Source organism: Canis lupus, chromosome 7, assembly GCF_048164855.1.
Source record: "Canis lupus baileyi chromosome 7, mCanLup2.hap1, whole genome shotgun sequence".
Lineage (NCBI taxonomy): Eukaryota > Metazoa > Chordata > Mammalia > Carnivora > Canidae > Canis > Canis lupus.
In genome coordinates, this window is record NC_132844.1 from 15,145,233 (window position 1) to 15,165,661 (window position 20,429).

The window sequence follows — 20,429 nt, forward strand, 5'->3', positions numbered from 1 at the left end:
TGGCCAGGACAGTAGTCTACTAAAGTGACTTATCTTCCCAGACTCCCATTTTAAAAACAGAAGTCTAATTGCCGTTGGGGAATTTAAATAACAAAATAATGTAATTTATTTTTAAAACCAATTACCAGCATTTAAAAGGCTGCCTCTGTAGGATGTCAAGATGAACTCTTCATTTAAACTGACCTCTTAATAACACACTCATTGAAATTTTTTTTGCTTGAAACAGGCTAATTTTAAATAAGGACTTTTTTTGGGGGGGGGGTAAGATTCATTTATTTATTCAACATATATTTACTACGTGGCTATTTGATGCCAGGCACTGTTCTAGGCACTGTCTTCACTGTTGTGAGAAAGAAAGATAACAAATAGTATAACATGTAATGTGATAACATAATGATGTATTATCAATAAAATATAAGCAACATATGCAATATGATATTAATTTTATTGAGTAAAATATATTTATGGCACAGTAAAATTAATCAATGTATTAGAATAATTTTGATGTGTTTATTAACAATAAATATAATCATAGTAATTATATAACAATGTCAGGTTGTGATAGATATTCATAAACATCCAAAATATAAAAATTCATTTTTTGTGGCATTGTGCTGAAGGAAAAAAGATAAGTTACTCTTCAGAAAAACAAAGACTACTAAATATAGGCTCTTTCTCAAAGTGGGAAAAGGATGAAGAAATTTCTTTTAATTAATTAGTCTATTTATTTTCAGTATAATTAATGTTCAATGTTATATTAGTTTCAGGTGTACAACATAGTACATTACTCAGTGCTCATCATGATAAGTGTACTCTTAATCCCCTTTATCTATTTCATCCATCTCCCCCTGCCCCTCTGGTAACCACCAGTTTATTCTCTATATTTAAGAGTCTGTTTTTTGTTTATCTCATTTTTGTTGTTGTTCATTTGTTCTGTTCCTTAAATTCCACATATGAGTGAAATCACATGGTATTTGTCTTTCTGTCAATGACTTGTTTCATTTAGCATTATATCCTGTAGGTGCATCCATGTTGTACAAATGGCAAGATTTCATTCCTTTGTATGGCTGAATAATATGCCATCACACACACATACACATACACACACCACATCTTCTTTATCCATTATCTATTGATGGACACTTGAGTTGCTAGTGATGGACACTTGGGTTGCTTGGGTTGCTCTGGAAGGACATTTGGTGGTCCTGCTATGTTAAGTAAGAATGCTTTTGTCTGTGTGTGACAGAAAACCCAGTTTATAGTGGCTCATGTAACAAAGGGTCAGACAGTCAGGCAGCTGCTAGAGTTGGCTTAGCAGCTTAATAACATCAGGGCAAGCTTTCCATTATGCTTGTTGCCTCATAGTCACAAAATGACTGCTCCAGCATCAGGTATTGCACTCACCTTCAAAGCAAAAAGATGAGTGGATAGGTCAAGGCTAGCTATATTTTTGCCTCTCTTATCAGGAAACCAAAAGGAAAGGCCATAGTTAATCATTCCATGTTCTATACTGGAAAGGACTAGAGTAAGAAATTGGGTATAGATGTTGCACCAGCCAGTCAGTAGGGGTTGCCATAGGGATCTCGGAGTTAGGGCCATAAAATGCATTGACTTCTCAAAGCTTTCCCTGCATCTCATCCTTAATTGCTATGACGGTTTCCTCTGATTGGAAGAAAGGCAGAAGTTTGGTAGAAATAATCTCAAGGTAAACTATATATTATTTGATGAAGGAGCTTTGAGGAAATGGATGAATCAGAATGATGGCATCAAGTGAGAGCTTTTGGCTTACAATGATAAACACAGCAGAAAACTGACAAAAACGGCCTGGCTCTATGCTAGGGGTAGAGAAGATCTTTGGTTAGTGAGATTGTAAGAGACAAAACAAATTGCTACTGCTTGGCAGGTAGAATGGTGGGAGGGATAATCTACTTTTAAGGCTAGTCCAAATATGATACAGTAAAGGTAGTTCAAATAAAGCAATAGGTTGTGAATGATCCATAAATGTGTGATATGGACTAGAGAACCCAATATTGGGGGAACCAGAGTGAAAGGGTTCTAATGTTAGATCGAAGCAGAGACCATGTAGATATTGAAGGCTAATGGAAGTAAAGCAAGAGAGGCCCCAGTCACTCTTTTGGAGGTCATGGGCAGAACACCTGCTAGGATATCAGGCCAGGAAACAAATATGGAAAGACAAAAAGTAAAAGATACCAGAGGGCATGTGTTTCACTCCCCATCTGCTTTTAGAGACAACGTAAGTAGGACAGATTCCATTCTTGTTCTTGGCAGAGTTGGATGTGTACTGGTTCACGATTTTCTCATTGAACTGGTTTGAAATAAACCTGGGCCAATGGCAAGATCTGCCATAGACGGATAATTCACTAGTAGTTACATATAGGATGATCTTTGTTATATGGTAGTAATCTTTACAGATTAGTTGAGAAAGCACTTGTCATGTTGAAGGAACCCCATCAACACTCTAGAAATAGGTGTATGGGCTGATACATAAGAATGCTGAACACTGATCCTTGACGGGCACTCACAGATATATTGGTTGGAAAGCAGGCTCTGCCTTTAGAGGGATTACAGGCATTTGTGCTCAGTTTAGGAGGGTTCAATATGATCACCATGAGGACATTTAATCTCCCAGATTCAGAAGAAGAATTTCAGGGTGATTTGTAGGGTTATTTGAAAGAATATGTGTTTCTAAAGTGTTCGAACAACTGTGAGTAGACTGTTGAATATGACAGGAACCCAAGTTGCTTGCCTTGAATTTTAAGAAATCCTCTGGCAACTGTGAGAAAAAGTAATTTCAATCTTTGCTTGTATCTCTTGAAGGATTAAAGAGAGATTAAATTTATTATTTACAGTACTACTTATTAGGATCTCTTTGGAAGTTTCTTAAGTCTCTAAATTTTGAAACAAGTCTCTTCATCATGACTTTCTCCAGTACTCAGTACATTTTATTTTTCTGTCTTCTTCATTTCCTGAGTACTTCTGAAAAGTACTACTTATCTATTAGGTAGATAAACTTAGGCTTTTTGTTTTATTTTGTTTTCCTATCCCATAGACTATTTCCCTAGATTTTCTACAACATAAGAATGCTAGGAACTGACCCAGTAACTTTACATTCTTCCCCCACCCCTGGAAATTTAAGATATTTGAATATATATATATGCCATGAGGAAGGAAATACACTCAGAAATATGACCTTGAGGCTGTCCCTTTTGGTGACCTTACACGTCAGAAAATTGTACAAGGGCCTTGAAAGTAGATGTTCTCACTTTATCTGAATCATTTGGCAGAAGCAATAATGTCTGATGCTGGTGGAATAAGGAAGGAGAGCAGTGGGAGAGGAGAAAAATTTGGTATCTTACGAAGGTCAAGGCAAAAGAAAAACACTTTGGTTTATTTTATTTACTTAACTTGAATAGAGAAAGCTTAATACAAAGAATGATTAATTTTAATAGGGGATTGAAGCAATGTGGGATTAGCTAATGAGATGTTAAGAGAACCTGAAGAATACAGGAATAGCAGATTTAAGGAGGACCTTCCCTCTCCTACAGGGCTGAGAAAGAGCACCTGAGGAAGAGCCTGCCCCCTCACCCTGTTCCTCTGACCCAGGGCTGAGTTCAAGATGCTAACAGAGAGGGATCAGAGCAGCTTCTGAGATGCTGTGCCATCAGAGCGTGTTGGAAACCCTTCCTTTGGAATGCAGGGAGACGTGTACACAGGCAGCACCTCAACAGTTGCTGTGAAGCCACCTGAGGGGGTGCCTGGAGAGTCCACAGGAGTCTACACTGGAGGAGCCATGTGTCCTGCCCTTCATTTTATTTTCCACCCAGAAACTATCCTAGGTATGAACTCCCTGGTTTGTAAATCTCAATTTCTCCCTTATTAAATAATCAAGCAGCTACTACCTCCTGCCAGGTAACTTTGAGATTGTGGAGAGATAGCAAAACACCATGGCAAACTGTTTTCATATATTCACACTCATGGGAGTTTCCCTTCAGCTTGAGTTTTTGTGTACCCTGTCAAAATACAAATACCCTATAGAAGAAATGGCATTTTAAAGCTGTTATCAATCATGTACACCTTAGTGTGTGCGTGAAGATACGGTCTCCTTTCCAGATAGCCGGCTTGATGGGATAGTTGGGGCTGGGAGGGAGATGATGTTATCCTGGACAGCTAAAGAGTTGGGGAAGGATGCTCCCAGCCTTACCAGATGGTGGAGAATGGGACCTCAGGTACCAGCAATGACCCAGCCTACTTCACAGTTTTTGGGAATCTTGTCCTGACAGTTCCGTCAAATCATCAAATCCAAAATCCACTTTCTTTGTAGAACACTTCCCTTCTGTTTCTTCTCTTTTCTTACTTGCTTCGGGGAGGTTTATGGTTTGAAAAATTAAAGTGCGGATCTATTTTCATTACCAAAGGATTTGCAAAACTGAGCTGGGCCTGTCTGAGCTCACATTTGCATTTGCCATCCCTTAAGCTGATTTTCAATGCTGAGCAGCTATTTTAAATGTTTTTAAGAGCCTCCTTTTTAACTCTTTTCCTTACTTGTGTTATCTATTTCTGCAATTGAAAAAAGATTCCATTGCTGATTCTTGGTGGAAAATCCCCGTATCAGATGCCAGCTGCAATCATGGGTAAGAGTATTTGCTCAGGGAATGACTGGGCAGTTGGAGCAAATATCCAAGGGTGGCTCCCCCGAAAAGCTGGGCAGGGGTGGGTGGTGGGTGGCGGGGAGCAGATCTGGAGCCTCAGAGGATTTAGAGGACATCAAAGTTTCTTTATGGCAGGAGATGTGATTGGCCCAGAGTGGTACTCAAGAAATATTTGTTAAATACATGAATGGTTAAAGAAAAATGGGCAAATGAAGACATTACTCATTGTTCAATAATGGTGGGTGAATGGATTGGTGGTTACGCATTTCTGATGGGATAGACTATAAAGTCCTCCATGGGGAATGACCCTTCACAATGTGGAACTTGCTTGTGTGTCCGGTCAAGATATCCTTCCTTTCCACCCTTCACATTTTGTACTTCAACCTGGAATGTGCTGAGGCTTCTTTGTAAGTCTTTCCCTGAATCTTCTAGGGTGTGACTTTTCTGGGCTCCCACAATACTTTGTACACCCCCCATTAAAATAATGGCCATCCTGTTTTTACATACTATAATTTGTTTGCTTGTTTGTCTCACTAGCCTAAAGTTTGTTACTTCCAGGCATCATGTGTTCATAGTTGAGTCCTTCACTTAGTGTTTGTTGAATATATAAGTCAATTAGCAAGTATATACTATCCGCAGGTTAAAAGAGCTGTATCTAGGTAGCCAGACATGTTTATGGCTTTTGAGTTGCTCCTGTGAGCCCTCGTGCTCGATGGTGAAGATGTAGTTCAGGAGAATTACACACCAGAAGACCAGCCTGGGACTAATTCTGGGAATAGTTGTTTGCCCCAGTCTATGTGTTTGTGAGAAAATGATGATTTGGTTGACTTTTTCTATTTTATTTGTGTACCCTTTTATTTAAGTTCATTCCTTTCTTAAACTTTTTTTTTTTTTCCTTTTTGGGTAGTAGCAGGAAGCTTTATTTATATAACCTTGTGGTTGAGAACCCAACCCTAAGAGAGAAAAAAGTGGAGTGTCTCTAGGTCACACCCCAGGCAGAGAGTGTTGAGGCCCCCAAACCGGTCCCCTTTCACTTCTGTAGGTGATAGACTCTGAGACTCTAAGGAGCACAATTTGAAAACCACTGATTTGGATTAAGGAATCAGGTGAATACAAGGGAACACATCTTTTCCCGACATATTAAATAGAAACCCTTTGGCAACCAAGTTTTATATTTACCAAGCCTTTCATATGACTCAAAACTCTGTAACTCCAAATCAGTTTTTACAGCTTAAAAATTGGTATTGAAATAGTTACTTAGGTTTAATTTTAGAAAACTCAGGTCAATCAATATGTATGACTTTTAAGTTTAATCCTTCCTTTGGGGATCACGGAAGCTCCTTTCGGCTCCAGTGCTCTTTGATTTTCTGATTGTGAAGGGCAAGGTGGGAAAGAAATAAACAAGGTGACTAGGTTTCAAGGGCTAGCTTTCTTGGCATGAATGAGTAATTGGAAAGCCAGCATAATCAAAGTAATTTCATCCATCATGTACAGAAAGGGAAATAGAATTCAGGTTATTAAGGTTGCACGAAACTGCTTTTTGAATGTATGTACATATTTCTTCCTAGGGGCTAGATAACGTTTCCCATTTTTATTTCTAAAAGGAGTTATGGAAAAAGACAACTGAAAATAAAACAGGAGCTGCGGTCTCAGAGCAAAACTAGAATAATTCATTAAAGAGAAGAAAGAGGTTTTAGGTTTCCTTTTAAGAGAACAAGCTAGAAAACCAGAACACATGTTTTTAGCCCCTAAAGGGCCCCAGGCCTCAGTGAGCAATGTCATCCCCTTAGAGGCAAATAAGGACCTTCGTTCTTAGCTCCTCAGACCCTTGGTCTGGAGGAAGGAATCACATAACTTACATTTCGATTTCACAGTTGCCTAGCTGTATGCCCTTTTGGAGTTTGGGGAAAGCAAACAAAGTGGGAGAACCAAGGACAAGAGAGCCTCTGGCAGGTAAGAGAGATGGAGAAAGAGGCAAGGCAGGCCAGCTTCAAAAAGCAGAAGAGAATTAGGTTGCTAACCAGAAGGAAGCAGAAGGAAGAGGGCAGTTTTGGAAAGGGAACAGCAGAGACAGGCTTCACATCTGGATTCAGTGTCTGAGAGAGATAGGCACATTTTCCCTGTGGGGTTGGCGTTCTTTTAAATCTAGGCCAACTTTCACTAACTCATGGGGAACTAGAGCTGAGGTACATCCAAAGCTTTGTTTACCTATCCTTTTAAAAAATCATAAAATCAAGAATTTTTTTTTCCGTATCCACAAAGCTCTGGAATCGTAGGAAATTTGTCTCTTTTGTTCACAGCTGTGTCTAGTACCTAAAGCAGTAGTAGGTCCTCAAAAAGAAAATCTCTTGAAAAAAACGAATGAATGAATAAATGATCTTTTATCTTTTTTATTCTCCCATTTAATTTCTTCCTTCCTTCTCCCTTTTTCTTTCTTTCTTTCTTTCTTTCTTTCTTTCTTTCTTTCTTTCTTTCTTTCTTTCTTTCTTTCTCTTTCTTTCTTCTTTCTCTTTCTTTCTTTCTTTCTTTCTTTCTTTCTTTCTTTTCTTTCTTTCTTCTTTCTTTCTTTCTTTCTTTCTTTCTTTCTTTCTTTCTTCTTTCTTTTTCTTTCTTTCTTTCTTTCTCTTTCTTTCTTTCTTTTTTCTTTCTTTCTTTCTTTCTTTCTTTCTTTCTTTCTTTCTTCTCTCTTTTTCTTTCTTTCTCTCTTTCTTTTCTTTTCTTTTCTTTTCTTTTCTTTTCTTTTCTTTTCTTTTCTTTTCTTTCTTCTTTCTTCTTTCTTTCTTCTTATCTTTCCTTCCTTCTTTCTTAAAAAGAGATTGGAATAAGAAGAGAAAGTACACTCAGCAACGATGATGCATTCTGGGCCTATAGGAGGGAGTGGATGAGAAGAGTATGGTTGCATTTTCTCGACATTAAAGTGGCCTAGCTTGCTGAGCCTCAGTGTTCTGCTTCATCCATCATGATTACTAGTTACTCCTCTGTTACCAGCTTGTTTAATTACAGCAGCACCCCCCTGGCCCCCCATGTGTCTCCTCTTTCCTATTTCAGATTTGCTCTTTCTTGAAATTTAGGAAGAACTGAAGATCGTCTGGAGAGTATGAACACCAAATGTGTTAAACCGGCATCCTCCTTTTATACACATTTCTAAGTCATGGCCATGGGCAAACATACTCCTTTTCTTTATTAATAAGGAAGAATAAAAAGAAAGGAAAAGACAGCCATATAGGTCATTTTTCACACGTGCAATTCCATGCACGAGTGCCAATTCTTCCCCTTGTGTATCCACTTGAGACTAGTTCTGGTGGCATCCTTCAAAGCCCATGTGTGTGAATTCCATGAAGTCTTTCCCAATTATTCTCATTTTAATTTCCCTTCTCTAAACAGCTATGACATTAATTTATTACTTAATCATGAATTATGGCATACAATTCCCTAATTGATGTTTGTGGATTTTTTTCCCCAGCTATATTTTAATTTCCTCGAGGACAGAAGCCTTGCTTGTATAGTGTTAAAATAACCATCTCCCGCAGCTCCTAACACAATGCTCTGTGTATAGGGGATACATGTTGGTTCACCAATTTGTTCTTCACACCAAATATCCAGGGATATCTTACACAGAATTTATACCAAGCAAGGAAAAGACAGACTAGATTTTCTGGCCTGCCAAAAATATATACTCCCTAGTCACTGCAGCTTCCTAGGTCTGGAGGTCTTTCAATTTGTTATTGATGAGAAAGGAAAGCAGGGAGATGTCCTCTTAGTGAGAGAGGCAGAAAGCATGCTTAGGATCACCTGGCCCTCTGGCTTGGAAGGTAAGCTTTGGTCCTAAATCAAGTAACCTTCCTTTCACTTAACTTATTCTTGGGATTTTCTAAGGAATAGTCACTTAGCATAAAAAAACAAAAGCAAAACCCCCCAAAACTCTGGGCTCCAAGAAGTTGGATTATTGTTATTTAACCATTGTTATTAATAGCTATATAGTTTGCATCAATCCCCTGGGGGCTGAAATAAATCCTAAACATCTTAATTACATATAGTGTCACTCTCCCTAACCTATTACATTCCACAGGGTCCCTAAATCCTATTTAATGAGACTATTTGTGGCTTCAACATTTTTCTTCTTTCATCCTCACTATATCTGGGTTTGCAAAAGCAGAAACTTAAACAGCACATGAGAGAGAGAGAGAGAGAGAGGTGAGAGAGAGAGACTTGGCATTATTTCTAAAGCCTGACAAGCTTTATTTGATATTCTTTTTTTACAAAAAAATTTGAGGTTTCCTGTGACTTTATTATTAATACCCTCAGGGTTCGTGCATGATGACATAAAGATGATGTAGCCAAAATATAGGTGTGTTTAAAAAATTTTTAGCTTATTTTTTTAGCTTCTCACTTTTCTATAGGCTTCAAAATTATGAAAAAGTACCGTGGGTTTTCATTTCTCTTGCTAATGTTTTTCCTCTTTAATTACAAGATTAAATTATAAAATGGAAAAATTGGGGTTTTTTTCCCCACTAAATTTCGGCAGTAGTATTTATGGGGAAGTTATCTTACCTACTTGGCATAAGATACATTGAAAATGGTGGAATTTTAGAGTTATAAGTGGTTCTGATGGTTTGTTAGCATCACCTTGGAGAGGTTTTTAAAAATTAGGTACCATCCTAGAAATTCTATCCCAGCAGATCTGTTCTAGAGCCCAGAAATCTGGGATTCTGATACAATAGGCCTACCTACAGTTTGGAAACACTCGTTTTAGAATTTATTTTGTGGGATTCCCCAAAATAGTGTAAGATATTGATAAGAAAGAGCCATAGCTTCCCCTGGATTGAAGCTACCTCTTCATTTTAACTTTAACACTTTGGGGGCTTACATTAATGGCTTAAAACACATAGTATATACTCGAAGTGCACAAAAGCAATTGTTAAAAATCACCACGTCTCCTCAAGACATTTTTTTTAAATGTATAACATAAATGTATAATGAGTAGGTAGCCATTACAGGGAGAATTTGGGTTAAATTTTCTTCTTGTTTTTCAACAAAAATAACCAATCCAATTTAGGTAGAATAGATGTGCTTTTGCCGATGAGAGAAGTGTGGATCATTAGGTTTTTCAAAAACTCTGACATTTTAATAAATGTTCTCTCTAAGGGCTCTCCCAAAGATAACTTGCAGGGAAGTTGTCTCTGTGTAGCTGAGCCTCCTAGATAACCGAGGCTTTACCGAAGACTGACATCATCTCATTTTTGCTCCTTTCTGTCTCTGTGCCTGGCACATAGCTGCTCCTCAAGAAATGCTTTTTAAAGAATAAATGGATCAAGCCATATGTCTCCTCTTATTGTATATTATGAAAGTCTTTGCCTTTTTAGACTATACCAAATGTAATTTAACTTTTTCTAATGATGGCTTAGGCCATCATGTTGAGCTCTAGTGCCCTCAGGGGTCTGTTGTAGTATGTAGAATGTTTTCATTCGGCACTAAATGATCCTAAACTGCTGTGATTTTTACTTCTTTTGTTTGTCTTCTATAGTTATTCCCGCCCCCCTTCCCATCCTTGCTGTTAAGCCATCAGCTGTCACTCATTACTGTTACTGATGTGACTCTTCTGGTTCTCCTTTTCTTTTAATTTGCTGCTCTTATTGGGCTGTGCATTTGGAAATTTTATCACCAAGCCCGTTAGAATTTCTGAGGAGGACGAGACCCCGAGTGAGGACCCTCGGAAATCCTTTTTGGTAGAGTTCATTAATGGTGGTGGGCTCTGTTGAGTAGAAGTTGGCTGCTCAGAAGTCTCTTTTGTTTCTTTCTTGGTTCTCAGTTGTGTTCTGATAAAGCAAATGCCAAGTAAACAAAGTGACAATGTGTCTTTAAAGAGAAGAGAAGCGAGGATTTTAATTTCCTGTACTTCCTGGCAATTAGAGATGATCGGCAAGCACTTTTGTCTCCACCGTGCTTCTCCTTTCAGAAAGGAATTAGTTTGCAGCAATGGGAGACCTGATGAAACAGCTCAGGGCAGGTTTAGAGTCCTAACTGAGGTGGAGATCCAGTCTCCCAATGCCCAAGAAGGTGGCCTCTGTACATTCAGGCCTTTGGGAAGCGGAGTGGAATGAAGGAGAGAATTTCTCACCTTATGGGAAAAGCAAGGCAAGTATTTTACCCTCATCAATCTCTCATGTTCCTGATGAGAGAACTAAAGCATTTGCTCTGTAGTAGCCAAGGGACTCAACTTGAAACTTTTGCTAACATTAATAGCCTTATTAATGCCTTACCTCATGGCTGTTCCTTATGTATGTTGGCATTCAAGACTAGTGAGGATGTCTGCTGGAAACTTCCTCTTTCCTGGGTTTTATAGGAGAAATCTGGTTCTCTTCATTCTTCTACCTCTCAGGCCTCTCCTCCATCCTAGAGCAGACTCCTTGCCCTCTTCCTGTTATCTGAATATGGATGCGTCCCAGAGCTTTATCCTTAGTCTTTCCCTTTCTCCTTGCATTTTCCCCAGTGATCACATCCTAACCGTGGACTTGCCTGATTTGATTTGCTTCTTAAATACAATGACAAGAACAACACAGAACAAAACCCTCCGGAGCAGTTTTATAAGCACGTTGAGTCCCTCTGAGACCTGCAGGCAACTTCCTCAGGCCCCTATTCCAGCTGCCTGCTTCCATCCTGCATGCTCTTTAGAACATGCCTGCCATGGTTACTCTGCCTCCACTTTGGCTCCAGCCCTTGGCTTCTACTTTCTCTCTGGCCCCTCAGATTTGGGCACTGAAGTTTGGCTTGTTTAGCCTGGATCGAACCTTGGCTTCATGTTGGCGTTAAGCCTCTATATCCTACTGCACTCTACACATGGCCACCTGAATGCCCTGCAGATATAGCAAGCTCAACATGTCCACAATGAATCTGTTTATCCGCCATCCCAGGCCAGTAACTTCAGAGTTCTGCTTTCACCCCCATCTATGCAAACTCTACTTCCTGTCAGTTCTTTCTCCTGAATATACTCCTTATTTGTCCCCTGCTAGCTAGATCTGTGTTTTTTTTTTTTTTTATGTTGCTGAATAACAAATTACCCCGAGTTAGAAGCTTAAGATAACTCACATTTATTTTCTCACAGTTTGTATGGATCAGGATTCCAGGCCCCTGCAGGTCCTCACCGTGTGACCCTCTTGTAGACCACTCCCTGACCCCCTCCATAACAGAGTAGCTTGTTTCTTCAAGGCCAGCCGGAGAATCTCCCTGTTGGTTCTAGTCCCTGAGCTTTTTTCACTCTTAGGAGTGTTGTACATGTAGAACTTTGCAAACAGATGAGACATACATATTTAGTCTTAAGTAAAAGCCTTTGGGAGGTCTATTGCTTTGTCTACTGCAATATTTAAAGATTGTCACAAAAGTGTGTATTCATGTGGCAAATGTGGCAAAATGGTGGTTCCTGGTAGAAAATAATAATTTATACATGTTTCAGAAATACTTAACATCACTTGTCTGGCAGTTTATCCAGTGGAAAGTTCCTTTTCTCCTATTCCCTGCAGAGGGCATTTAGGCCCCTGGAGGTGAGAGCAGCAATGTGGTGAGTAGGTTTTGAGTGGTTCTGGTTGATTGGAGAACTACTGGTACAGAAAATCTCTAGGGCCTCCTTTCTGCTTCAGATGTCCCTGGCAGCTGAATCAAATTGATCCTATTTGACTATGAAACGTGGAGGACTTGGAACCACCAGCTGCTTCCATTCCTACCCACGGTGGAAAACAAAAAAACAAAATAGAAAAAGATTTCTCATTTTGGACTCAAGGTTTGGCAAGGTTACAGATGTGAGCAGGAGTTCGGGACTGGATGTACAGAGACATTGGTCAGCAAAATTGTATATGATTAAATAGCTGGTTCCAATGTAATTCCATTAGCCTCATTTTTGTAGAAACAATTAGAAAATTCAAATGCTGTATTTGTAAATTGCATTTGGGACTTAATGGTGGTATTTTCTCCCCAACTGGAATGCCTCTGTGTGTTGCCCTCTAATTCCCATTTATTTTTCCTTTATGCTTGAGCCTAATTCACATGTGGATCAGAATAAAAGCACTTTGTGTAATCTTTTCACTGTTAAGTTTGCCATCCATCGAGGTCTTAGGGTCCCGATAGGATGGTGCTCTTTTGACTGCTAATGTTAAAAAAGGAGCTCTCAGGAAATGTGGCAAAACGGCTTACATTTGAATACAGCTTTTCTTTTAAATATATATTTACGTCAGTGACAGTCATCTTGCTATCGATCTAGGCCATTTACTTTTTTTAATTTTTACCTTGAATAGAAACTTCCGGTGGTTGTCTTAAAGCAATAACTCTTAGGCATGTTTGTATTAAAATGGCATGATTTTCTAAATCATGTGGATTAGATACCAAGACACAGGAAAATTTATTTACAAAACATAAAATGGAGTTGGATATTTGAGTGTAGAATCATCTGCCTCTTTTCTTATTGTTTACTCAATTTAAATATTTTTTGTCAGTGAGGTTATCATAACTTTTCATGCTTCAAGGAGGTTATTTTTATTTTATTTGTTATTTATTTATTTACTTACCATATTTCTTTGTTTTAAGGATTGAGCTGGTTGTGGGTGTTTATTAGATACTTGTTGAATTCATCTCAGGAATGGCTTCTGATAGTTGCCCTCACCTGGAACCTGGCTTAGCTGAATCCTTCTGACCCAATGAGGGAAACTTTCCAGAATTTAGGTCCACTCAGGGTTAACATGTGAAATGGCCAAAAGGAAGTAGCAGGTAAAGCCTATATGATTAAGACTAAAGCTTACTTGCCAATTGTATGTCTATAAAGGAATACTCCAGTTAACAAGTATTTTTTGAGAATTCACACCAGATACTGAGGATATACATACTCTCCTCCTTCAGTAATCCAAAATATGCTGAAATTTGCATTCATTTTCACAAGGCTATATGCCATATGTGAATGTAACCCCCTCCCAATACATACATACATCAATGAAAAGAATATGGTCCTCGGAATTAAACAAATAGGGATTCAAATCCTGACTTGGCTATTTATTATGTTACCTTTGTTAAGTCATATAATCAACACGAGATGCTTTCTTCTCATTTGCATTATTTAATGAGGGCAATGAATACCTACCTGGCTGTTGTAAGGGTTGGGGGATAATGTGTTAAGTTACCTTGTATAGGGCCTGACCTCTATGGAGACTCACTGACTGATTATAAGATATAAATATGTTTAAAGTGGGATTTCCCAGTCAAAACAGATTGAGAGCACAGATCTACATCATTTAGGATAGCTGATAATGTCAGAGCTGATAGTTTTAATCACACACCTTAATGAAAATTTTCGCAGCAGCTTTCTTACAATAGCACCCACACCTTGGCAAGCTGGGCAAGTCCCCCTTCCATGATCCTCTGAGCCTTGAAAGATGAGTAGTTGTGACTCCTTGAGGTGCCAAACATTAATTTATATGTTTCTCAGAGAGTCTGTGCTCTGAATAACCCGAAATCTCTGCACACCGGCCTTGCTGGGCAGACAGCGGCGTGGCTGTTCTCTGGGAGGGTGGGCTAGCTGAATCTCACCAAAGGCACGTCTTCCTTGGGAAGGAGCAGAGGACGTTTCTCCAATCCTTTTTGTCAACACAGTGGGAGTTATCTGAATTTCATTTGGGTATTAACTGCTGTGTGAGTTGGGTTTCTCTCTGTTAGAGGAGCGGCTGTTATTGGATTAAAACCACAGTTGTTGGGAAGCACTTAAGACTCCGTGGGGGATTTCTCTATCAAATAGCAGGGTCAGAGTTTTGTTTCTTCTCTTTTCTAGTAACCCCACTCACCAGAGATGAGTTGCCTGTTTTCAAGGTAACTATATCACTTAGCTGGAGACCAAGGAGAGGCAGGATTTCTTTCTTATTACCAAGGTGCCAGACGAGTCGGCTTGGAAATTATCCAGAGCTTGATTTGGCTTTCAGCTGTAGGACTGGAACCACAGCTTCTTTGGGGACACAGAATTCAGCTGTAGGGGAGAATTTCATGAGCAACAAACTCCAGGTAGAGGTACACATTCTAATGTGCGGCAAAAAGGCCATCTCATGAATATTAACTCACTCCCAGATTCTCCCGTGGTTTGGACTCACTGTAGATTTTATCTTTTTATACAGTCCCTGGCAGCCTTGGCATTTACCAGAAAGGTGTTCTCCCTCTAGGTGAAAGCCAGAGGCTGCTGCCGGAACCCCTGGGACATGCAGGTTGGCACCTGCCAGCCCGCTGGGCTGAGAAACTAAAAGCCGGGGTTCTAACCCCAAACCTCATCCATCCGGTGGTGCTCAGCCAATACATCTATCTGGGAAAGAGAAATGCATTCGGATGCCTTGAAAGTTTAGCATCTGCTTCTCGTTGGCTCCTGCTGCTTTAGAAAAACATTCGGAAGTTTCTATTGGATTTGGATGAGGCCGAGATGGCATATTTTCTGCATCTCCAGAAGCCTACACCCCACTTGGGGAGCTTCATTTATATGCGCATCGGATGCCGTCTGACTGCCTCGGACTGTACCTTTGAGCAGATCCGATGGGATCCCCACATGCATGTAAATGAAGCTCCCTTAGCCCGAGCCCCGCTCCAAAGAGGCAAAGAGCAGGCTTCTCTTGAAACTTGTTACCGCGACAATCTCAAACCAGACACTACAATAAGGATTTTTTTTTCTTTTTTCCCTTTTGCTCGTGTGTGTGCCAGGAGGACGCCACGTAACCTGGTTTTCCAGACCGAGGTAATTTATTGAAACGTGGATTATTTGAAAAAAAAAATGGGAAGGGATACAGGGCTTGATTTTTAATCCCTGCTAACATAGAGAAAAGAATGCTCGTGTCACAACTCAGTGAGTGTAAAAATTAAAAAAGGCTGAGACTATTGTTTGAAAACAGGCAAAATAATTAAAATTATTATGGAATAATCACATATCACACAACAACCTCCCACTCTTACGAGCAACAATCCAAAACAGCTCCTCCAAAGCGGGCCCAAGGGCAGAGGTTCTGTATATCATTCAAAGACCATCTGTCGTGCAATTCCGGGAGCGCCTTTGCACTATTCTGGGGGCAGGCGGAAATTCGGGCCTGGCAGTTCTCTTTCCATTTGCTAACAAACAGCAGCGATGGCAGATAAATATGGCAAACAATAGGCGTTTGTAATGAACTGGAAAGGGACGCGGAGTTTTGGAACCTGCACCAAAATCACAAGTTTTGGGTCCTGTGCTGGGCTCCCGAGACCCCCAGAGCCGGTTCTTGCCATGTGGCGGCTCCCGCAGACATCTGCAGGCCGGGCGAGGCTTCCGTGCACTCAGCCAACCTCAGGGCCTCATTTAAATAAAGTTCTTTTCTTCCTTAGAAAGATTAATAATCACAAAGACTCAAAGCTAGGGTTTTTTTTTTTTTTTTCTTCTGTGGTTCCAGGAAAATCAAACCCCGCAAGTGGGTGGGCGAGCTGACTTTTCCGTCTGCAATCCTCGCTTTTGCTCAGAGGCCGTGTGCCCCCCTCCCTCTGCCCTCAGTCGTGTGCTCCAGGTAACTCTGCGTGTGTATCTGTGGTGTTGTCAAAGTATCGGTTTGAGATTTTTGATTGTTTGACGTTGAATGGGGGAAGTGAAGAAATTTCGACAATCTTTGATAATTATGGTTTTGAGTCACAAATTAGTGACACCCGAGGAACTCTAGATTAGAGCTGTTATTTTGAAGGTGTGGAGCAATCTAGAATTCCGATACAACCAAATGTTCTCTTAACATCATCTGTTGGCCACTTTTCTGGGAATGATAGCTGTCTGCGCACAAGCTCACAGGCTTGTATACCCAGCTCTCTAGACCCTATTTCTACTCTCATCTCTCCCCCCTAATCCCCCTTACACGCTTGTGTGCTCTCTCTCTCTCTCTCTCACACACACACACATGCACACACACACACACACACACAGAATTCATTAGTCAGAAGTCTCTGGAAGGCTTCATGCTAGGTTCAGGAATGAGTCGAACAGTGTTATTTCCAATAGGCACAGAACTGAATCTTTAATGATTTTAACTTCTAGTTGGAGTAATAAAAGGGTTGTTCCGGATCATCTTGTAAAATTAGCACTTCGTGCCAAGGAGGACACTTCACCTGCCTTGATAAGGAACCTGTGTGGACCTCAAATAGCAAGGCCGGCCTAGCGTGCTATGTGAACCCTGGGGAGGAGGGGCATTTGCACGGTCTGCACTTCAGGCTGTCAAGAGGAACCACTCTGGGGTGGGTGCAGAGGTGTTCAGAGGCAAATTCCAGTCCCTTCCATTACTGAAAGGACTCCAAGGCAAGGAGCTGCTTTTTCTGGGCTACCCCTGACACTGGGCTCACCGGCAGTGCTGCCAGAGTGGTGTGCTCAACTCCAGGGCTAAAGCCCTAATGACAATTGCGTCCTGAGCAGGCTTTTATTGCTACCAGTATTTTACGGCTAACGTAGCTTTAAACTCAAAACAACTGAAGTGACTTTAAAAGAGTCCACTTAGAAGCCTAGCACTTTAGAGCCATAAGGGACTTTGGGGGATTATTTACTTTATAGATGAGGCAAACTGAAACATAGAAAAGTTACACGATTTTCCCAAAGTCATTCAATAGAGGACGAGGACTATATATTGGGGGCTTTGCAATCCTAAGTGAGTGCCTTTTTGTCACACCCGGAAGCCTAGGTCAGTGAATCATACTATGCTTGGTGACTTAGGACAGTGGACTACTGGGATTTGTGAGTCATGGGATTGGAAGTCTGAAACCCTGACCTTTAGGTAATACATTCCAACATCACAATACCACAGCAGACAACCGAGGCTTCTCTTTAGTCTCGTAAATGAATTGCCAGAGCCTTATTATAGCTCTAATCTCTCTGAGCTTGTGTCATTTTTTTTGAAGATTTTATTTATTTATTCATGAGAGACACAGAGAGGTGGAGACACAGGCAGAGGGAGAAGCAGGCTCCATGCAGGGAACCTGATGCGAGACTCGATCCCAGGACCCCAGGATCACTATCTGAGCCAAAAGCAGATGCTCAACCACTGAGCTACCCAGGTGCCCTGAGTTCGTGTCATGTTGGTTGATTCTGCATGTCATCGACCAATTTACCTATCTGACTGTTGGCAAGTAACCACAATTCATGTTACCCCACTCCTAAAACAGTTGTTTTTGCTCCTACCACTCCAGGGTTGTTTTTCTTTCTTTTTTTCTACAGGGTGGAGAAAATCCTGTAGATTTTGGTGTTGTAAGTTCTTCCCTACCCAGTGGTGTGCTGGTGCTGGCCTGGTAGCAGCTCCTGAGAGCTAATTTTTGTTAGGAATCCTGCAAGCCAGTTGTTAAATTGCTGACAGGTTTAAACTGACTGCGATGGAGTATTTACACCACAGAAATTGGCAAACGAAGCAAGTCAAGGCACCCCTGCCCCAGGGGGGTGGTTGTTCAACATTTACCATCACATCACTGCTCCTATTCTTATCAAATTCCTTTTCTTTTTAAAGATTTTACTTATTTATTCATGAAAGACACACAGAGAGAGGCAAAGACATAGGCAGAGAGAGAAGCAGGCTCCATGCAGGGAGCCCGATGTGGGACTCGATCCAGGGACTCCAGGATCACGCCCTGGGCCAAAGGCAGATGCTCAACCTCTGAGCCACCCAGGCATCCCTCATATTCCTTTTCACCCTAACTTCCCATCTTTCCTAAGAACAATAGGTGAATTGAAACAAGGGTCAGGGTTCTGGACTTCTGCTGGGGAATGCCCAGAGAGGCAAAGATCAACAACGCTCTAGCAAAGTCTAAGCAAACCAAACAATAGTCCGACAGCATTATTGTTTTTGTTACTGGAACTGGGAGTGGTGATTGAACTGGAGATGGGTAGGAGTACTTATTTCTAGATCTTTCTAGAATTGCCTCGCTACTAATTCAGACAACATTTCACAATATGTGAAACGTTACTATGTACACTACCAGAAAGAAATTTACTCAGTCCTCTGAATTCACCACATCTCCATGTAATGTCTGTGGGTTCTTGCTCTTTCAGATGGAAAGGCTCTGGGTTATATTAGCTCTTCTGAACAGGATGTGCCATTAAAATTCAACCAAGTCAACATACACTTTTCAAGGGCCTCCCTCTTATGTCTAAGGCACGGGGCTATAGGAACCCAACTAAATGGACAATTTGAGGAATAGTCCCCTGTCTTCTGGTGTTTTCAGATTCAAAACAAATTTGTGTCCATTTATTTCTCCCATGGTGAGGCCTGAACATTTTGGCCAGCCATTCACAGGCTTTCAGCTACACGATTTCCTCTCCTGTCTCCTTTTCAGACTCTTCATAACACTAGAGGAAAGATTCTATGCTCTCCGGCCAAAATAGGATTAAACAGCCCCGGGAGGCAGCTGGTCAGTTACAAGGCAGTTTTAATGTGGAGATGTTCCTAAAAAGAGAGTGGAAATTTTCCATTCTGTCCTGGGAGCTGGCCCATGCTTCTAGGGCAAGTGCAAGCTTCATCTCTGCCAGACACAAGTGAAACCGGTATCTGCTTTCTGTACTCGGAAAGCAGATACTGTCAAAAATCAAACAGGGAATTGGGCTCCTCCAGAATCTTCTGGATAGTGAAGTCAAGACACTGAACAGAGAGTTTCAAAATCAATGCCAGGTCAACTACTAAGTCACCCAACCTGGTTAGTGAGTTTGCCGTTCCCTGAAAACCTATTTGTGCATGGCTGGATCGTATTTTTTTCACGATGTTTCCTCGTCTGTCCTCCCATTTCAATTTGAGTGACTAGTGTAGGTTACCTGAGCACTGTTTTTATAAGAGATCAAGTGTGAAATTTCTTTCTTTGTCAAAAATAGTGAGAACCCGAGCTGCTGGCAACGTTGCACCAGAAAGCACAGAGCTGGAATAGAAGAGAACTGGATTTTGGTCCTAGTTGTCTTATTGATGGGCCAGCCTCATGAGATTGGGTAAATGACCTAATCACCTAGAGTCTCTCTCTCTCTCTTTTTATTTTATTTTATTTTATTATTTTATTTTATTTTATTTTTTAGAGTCTCAGTTAATTCACCTGTAAAGGAGACTAAAACCAGATGATCTGTGTATATGATAGGCTGGTAATTCTTTAATATAACCATTTGGGATCCCCTCTTTTCCTACCGCCTACATTTTCTCCATATAACTCATTTATTTTTACTTGTCCCATACCTCTTTTAATATTCTAAATGAAGTGCTCTCTATAGCCATGATTCTCAAAGAATGGTCTCTGGACAAGCAATGCTGGCACACTTAGGAACTTATTAGAAATGCGACTCTCAGGCCTGACCCTGGATCTGCTGAATCTGAAACTGCTTAGGTGGAGCCCAGCAATCTGTGTTTTGACAAGCCTTCCAGGCAGTTCTAACAGACTGTGTTAGAGAATCAGATTGAGGGGTGAATATGGGGAACAGGATGATAAGTGTGGGGAGTAGCTATCTCAAAATCCTTCTGGCTATCAAGACCATAATCTTCTCTACACCCAAACACTTTTATTCCATAGATCAGTTTGCAAAAAACCATACCAGATACCAGTAGGCAAAAGTGTAGAGTCCGATATTAGTAGTAAAAGCAGTAACAACATGTGTATAGTGGTTTTTATAAATTGGTATTTTTCGCCTCATTTTCTCATTGAGGCTTGGACCGGGCAGCTGGCAGTGGTGAGGATGAGAGACTGGGGCTCTTAGTGGGGCTTAGCAACTCAAGAGACTAGTTGAAATGT